Here is a 6,578-nt window from a genome sequence, read left to right as displayed (position 1 = left end):
CGCGGAAGGAAGCCCAAGCGCAACAGAAGCCCTAGCTAGTTCCGCCTACTGGAGCGGTCCATGGGATCCTGAGAAAGAGGGTGGGCCAGAGTCCGGCAGCTGGCGGGAAACTCACGTTGGTTCCGGTTGCTGCGAGCTGGTGAGCAGCGGGGGGACTGGGTGGAGCGCGCAAGCGAGCCAGGGCCGGCGGGGGGAGGGGGCGGCAGTTGGGAGCTGGGCTGAGGGGAAAAGGCGATTCAGGATTCAGTTGAGACTTCCGCGCACGAGGGCAAGGGGGGGGGGGGAAGGGAGAGCGCAACTGTCGGCCCCAAATTAATTGCTCGCTCAATTGTTGCTCAGGAAAGAGGTGAGGTGAGGTCGGGGAGATGTGCGCTTTGGTTACAGCAGGGGTCTTCAAACATGGCCCTTTTATGACTTGTGGACTTCAACTCCCAGAATTCCTCAGCCAGCATGACTGGCTGAGGAATTCTGGGACTTGAAGTCCACAAGTCATAAAAGGGCCAAGTTTGAAGACCCCTGGGTTACAGGCAGGCAGGGGTGCCAGGCTAAGGAAGGGCGCGTTTCTCCTGGTTTATTTTTTTTAAAAATTTCATTTATATCCTGCCCTTCTCCGAAGACTCAGGGCGGCTTACAAGCTTAGCAGTAGCCTTCATTCTCTGTATATGCCTGCTTATTAGGGCTTTCACACACACACCCAAGCAGCATTATTACAAAGTCAGCTTAATTGCCCCCAACAATCTGGGTCCTCATTTTACCTACCTCGGAAGGATGGAAGGCTGAGTTATAACCTTGAGCCTGGTGGGATGTGAACCTGCACTAATTGCAGGCAGCTGGTGTTACTTAAGGAGGCATTAGCCCACTGCTCCACCAAAGAGCAGTGCCTGAGAGAATATTAAAAACGGCCAAGTGCCGGAGGAATTAAAAAGGAACCTCGTCCTGTTCTGTGTGGTTTTGGCGGCAACGGACAAAATACGGGTTCTGCTAACTAAAAAAAAAAAAACAAGAGTAGCCCAATCAAGTGAACTGTTTCTTCCTCCGACCCTGCAGCTCTACGTGAAGGCGTCTACGGTTAAGTCCGCAGAGGTGTAGCTTCAAGAGCTTCCAGAAGCAACTCGCAACGGTGCGATCCGACCCGACCCCATAGTAGGGCATGTTGGGAATTGTAGTTCGAATACGTGGGTAGTTGCAGGCTGCTCGTGTGAATTCCACAGGAGATTTATTTATTTATTATTTATTAATGGGACTTAAATCTCGTCCTGTCTCCCGAAGGACTCAGGGCAGCTAACAACAATAACATACAATAAATACAGAAATTAAGATAAAATTCAAATTAAAGGCCTCTGTACAATAAATTAAAATTAAAAAATTAAGTTAAAATAAATTAAAAATTAGAGTTAAAAAAATAGTAAACATAATTAAAAACTCTGTCAGTCCAGATTGCCCCCCCTTTTTAAAGTATACCTTTATTCAGATTAAATTATTTTTATTTCTACCGGGGTTCATTTTTCTGATGTACTGTGATTGTGGGCTTCCTTAATTGCACACAGCTGCTGAAAAGTGGGATAACCACAATCCTGCTTTCTCTTATTGGAAGTAAGTCCCGTTTAACACAGCAGGGCTTCATTTTGAACAGGTAGATAAAGCATTGTATTACAGACAGTCCTCGACTTACAACCATTTATTTAGTGACTGTTCAGAGTTACAGTGGCACTGAAAAAAGTGACTTATGACCTGTTTTCACACTTGCAGCATCCCTATAGTCACATGATCAAAATTCAGATATTGGTCAACTGGTGTTTATGATGGGGGTCATGTGATCACCTTTTGCAACATTCTGACAAGCAAAGCTGGATTCACTTAACCACTGTGGCAAGAAAGGTTGTAAAATAGAGCAAAATTCACTTAACAGCTGTCTTTCTTAACAGAAATTTTGTGCTTAGTTGTGATCGTGAGGACTACCTGTGCTATATTCTTATGATGGCTTTAGCATCATATTTTGTTTATTGAGAAATATAACTCCCTACCCTTGTTCCTTTCCAAGTAAATATGCTTCAGTTGATGACATTGGTTTGCATTCTTTTTACATTGATGTGAAAGCCAGTCAGAATTTTTGTATAACCTGAACAATTTGGTAAATATTGTAATACATAAATCATTGCCATTTCATCTACAAAGTAGCATGTGGCAATTATATGCCTTTCTCTTTAATGGTAGGCTATAATGTCAGATTGTTTTAAGAATAGAATATGTTTACATATTCTGCATTTATCCTTAGCTGCCTCCAAAATTAGTGGATTAGAGGAATGCTGAGGATATAATTTACTTGGACTTCAGTAAGGCATTTGGTAAAGTAGATCACAACCTTCCACTTGATAAGATAGAAAAATGCGGGTTAGACAGAATGTTAATAAGAAACAAAATTAGAATGTGCAGAATGCCTTATACAAGGCTTGCAATGCACAAAGGAAAGTGTACTGGGACCTTTAAGAAGCAAACAGTAAAAGGCAAACTAACTTGAGTTGTATCATAACAATATTTTTACTCAGATAATATAACACAAAACAAAGAAAAAAACACAATTACATATAGCCCAGTTTTCAATCCAAGGTCAGTAACGAAGAATCACTGTTGAATAACAGTTCAGGAGTAAACAAAGTCAAAGTCAAAAATCCTTACCAGTTAAAAGTCAAATATCAATACACACAGTAAAAAGTCAGTCAGAGAAAAAACACTAGAGAGAGCAAGAATAAGTCTAACATCTGAAATTCATTTATGCTGAATAGAATTAGTCACACCCTTAGGCCATTTCTCTTCTTAAAGGTACACAACCATATATGTATTTCACCCAAACCAGGTTAGGACTTTAATTCCTAACCATCTCCCCTTTTGGGTGACATACACTTTTACAATCTTAAATTATATTCATTACATATAGTTTTATGTTTCACAGCACCCTGTGCCTTAGTAAACTGGTCAGCAATATTATCTTCTGTAGCACAATATTCCAATTTTATTAAATTATCTTTAATGCATTGTCTGACATTGAGATAACGTAGATCTGTGTGTTTAGATCTAGTCTTTACTGCAGCGCTTGTTGCCAACTTAATAGCTGCTTGATTGTCTTCAAACACAATTATTGGTTTCTTACATTCCAATCCCATATCAGACATTAACTGTTTCCAAACCAGTAGCTCAGTGCACAATAACGATAGACAGGAGAATTCAGATTCAGTTGTAGACAAGCTAACATGTTTCTGTCTGTTTGATTTCCATCCTATCAAAGCGTTTCCCAATAATATAACCAGACCTGAAGTGGATTTTCTGATTTTCTTGCATCTGAAGTATCAGATGCAAAGCTGGCATCTGCAAACGCTTTCAGTTCCATTTCCCTTGTTGGCTCTAAATACAAATAATAATGTATGGTGTGCTTTAAATACCGTAAAACTCTTTTAGCACCTTGCCAGCATTTTACTGTTGGATTTTTGCAATATGTTGCCAGGTGATTTACAGTAAAAGCTATATCAGGTCTTGACCAGTTACACAGGTACATCAAATTCCCAATTAACGATTGGTATATGTTTTTAATCAAACAGTTTGCTATTATCTGCTGAACTCTCGAAACCCTGAGACATAGGAGTCTTTGGCAGGTTTACAATTTTCCATATTGTAACGTTTCAACGATTTTCTTTGCTTGAGTTAGTTTAAATCCCTTATTTGTCCTGGCAGTATCCAGTCCTAGATAATGGCTGATAGCCCCTAGGTTTCTAATTCTAAATTTGCCTTCCATATCTGAAACAATCCTTTCAGTTTCCTTGTTATCTTTTGCTATAATAGCAATAGCATCTTTAAATAGTAACGTTAATTATTTTGCTTTCTAACAAACAAACAAGGATCTGCAATACTTGCTTTAAATCCCAGTGAATTTAATTCTTTTACCACTTATTCCACTCATATCCAGCCTGTTTCAACCCATACAAACTCTTTCTTAGTTTCCAACAATAACTTTGTTGCTTTACAGTTACTCCAGGTGGAATTCTTACATAGATATCATGATTTAAATCAGCATGTAAATAAGCTGTTTCGATATCAATATGAGTTACAGTATAATCCTTACTAACTGCCCACACCAACGCTCCTCTAAGAGTAGAAGCTCTTAGCGTTGGTGAAAAAACATCATAGTCACAATTCCTCCGTGCAAACCCCTGTGCTACTATTCGTGCTTTGTAAATAGCTGCTCCCTCAGAGCTTTCCTTTATTTTGAAAACCCATTTACATCCTAGTAGACTTTCATTTTGAGGAATCTTTACTACTTGGTAAACACCTAGATCTTGTCAAGACTTAAGCTCTTTACCTATAGCTACATTCCATTTCTCCCTTTCCTCCTCAGGATACATTTCTATCTCTTCAAAAGTAGAAGGCACCACATCTACGTGACAGATCAACCCTGCCTCATAACGTTCCGGTGGTCGGCTCTCTCTGGTAGACCTTCTGGGCAAAACCAGGCTTGTGGGTACAATCACCTTTCTCTCCTCCTCCCCAACCTCCTCTAACAATGACTCTTGTTTAATATTAACGGCAGATTTTTCCTCTTCTCTATTGGAATCTTCTAAGAAATCAGTTAAATCTGGTGGAGGAATGCACACAGCATTTTCTAACCTATCCCACCCTGACTGTTCTTGGAAAATAGCACTTGAACTACAATATACATTCTTGGTTCCTTTCTTCCAGAAACGGAAAGATTTATGATTTGATTCATAGCCAACAAAGATTAACTGTCTCGCTCTATGTTCTCCCTTCTTTCTTAATGAGGCAGTAATATGTACTCATGCAGGAGTACCAAATGCATGCAAATAACTGAGGTCAGGTTTCCAACCATGCCATAACGTAAAAGGAATTTTACCAGTAGCTGAACTAACCACATTATTTAATACATGATTAGCACAAATAGCTGCTTCCCCCCACAAACCATTCGGTAAACCAGAATCCTCTAGCATAGCTCTAACCATAGTTTGCAGTGTTTGGCCACGCCTCTCTACAAAAGAATTATGTTGTGGCCTGTAGGGAGCTGAATGTCTGTGCTCTATCCCTACAGACACTAACAAATCAGTGAATTCTTTGTTAGTAAACTCAGTTCCATTATCTGTGATAATACATTTCACTTTTAATTGTGTCTTTCTTTCAGCGAACCTAAGCCAATTAGAAAATTTTTGTACAGTTTCTGCTTTAGATTTTAGGAGGTAACAAAAACCATATCTGCTGTAATGATCTAGTATGCTTAATATGTAACAAGCTCCCCCTAAACTCGGTTTCATTGGACCAATTATATCAGCAAAAACCAATTCTAATGGAGCGTTAGTCTTAAAGCCATCTAGCCTATTGGCTGGTGTTGCCTTGCTCTTTTCTCTACTGCAAACGTTGCATTGTAGATATTTTTGACAAGCTTTCACTTTTATTCCTGTAGATAATTCTATTTTTTTCCTAAGAGCATTATAGTTTATATGACCCAACCTTCGATGCAATAAATGAATGCAGTTATGTGGTTTTTGGTTAACACATGTATTGGCCATCATTATAGGATTGCAGTGTAGAACGAACAAACCATCTTTCAACTTAGCGACAGCCTTCACATCATTCTTTTCAATAAGACATTCCTCCCCTAGGAAAGTCACTTTGAACCCTGCTTTAACTAAAGCTTTAACAGATAGTAAATTATCATTAATTTTTGGAACATAAAGCATATCTAAATTTTGCTTAATAAAAGAACAATAAACCTTACCCTCACCAGAGGCTTTTATTTTCCATCCATTAGCCATAGTTATGTACCTGTTACTATAAGCTATCTTTTCAAAACGTTCTTTTGAATTAGTGATGCATTGGGTAGCCTCACTATCAATTACCCATAAATTGTGATTACTGGTTGTTGCTGCATCAGACACAGCTACATTAACCACTTTTTTTTCCTTCCTATGGCTTTCGTTCTTCTGCTTGTTTCCTTTCTTACAGAACTTTGCTATATGTCCTTTCGCCCCACAGTTATAGCACTTCTTTGCCATGTAAGCAGCTGTAGTATGCTCCTTTTCCTGTGGTAGCGGCTCAGCTGATCTCTTTCAATACGTCTTCTGTACTCCTCCAGTAGTCTTCCAATTATTGAAGATAAAGTTAGTTCATCTTTAGACAGAACTTCAAGCGACGAAACAAACGCGTCGTAGCTGTCATCTAACAATGACAAAATGATGTAGACCTGATGTAACTCAGAAAAAATGAGCTCCTTCTCATGTAGCTCCAAAAGGGTTGACTTCATAAAGTCTAGGTGAGCTAGCATGTCCCCATTCTTTTCCAGACAAGCCCTAACCAGCTTCCTTGTGAGATGTATGTGTGCACCCACACTGTCACGAACATACAGCTTCCGCAATGTGGTCCAACAACGAGCAGCGGACTCTTCTCCACGTACATGGACAAGCTGTTGGTCACCTATCCTTAGCCCAATTAAGCACAAAGCTTTTTCATTGTCTCTATTAAAAGCTGCAATTTTCTTCTCGTCATCCTCGTCATCTGGATTCCAGGCAGTCACATCAGGA

At 39.6% G+C, this 6,578-nt stretch overlaps 1 protein-coding gene across 1 annotated transcript in view; it reads left to right on the top strand.

Annotated features, from left to right (window-relative positions):
• Positions 1–6,578, top strand: part of ORC2 (origin recognition complex subunit 2) — a 33,714-nt gene continuing 27,136 nt past the window's right edge. The window contains exon 1 of the mRNA XM_083350005.1: positions 1–139. The gene's annotated coding sequence lies outside the window, so the exon portion shown is untranslated. The remainder of the gene's footprint in view (positions 140–6,578) is intronic.

This window comes from Vipera ursinii (assembly GCF_947247035.1).
Source record: "Vipera ursinii genome assembly, chromosome: 1".
Lineage (NCBI taxonomy): Eukaryota > Metazoa > Chordata > Lepidosauria > Squamata > Viperidae > Vipera > Vipera ursinii.
Note: the sequence above shows the minus strand (reverse complement) of the source record. Positions and strands in the feature narration are given on the sequence as shown.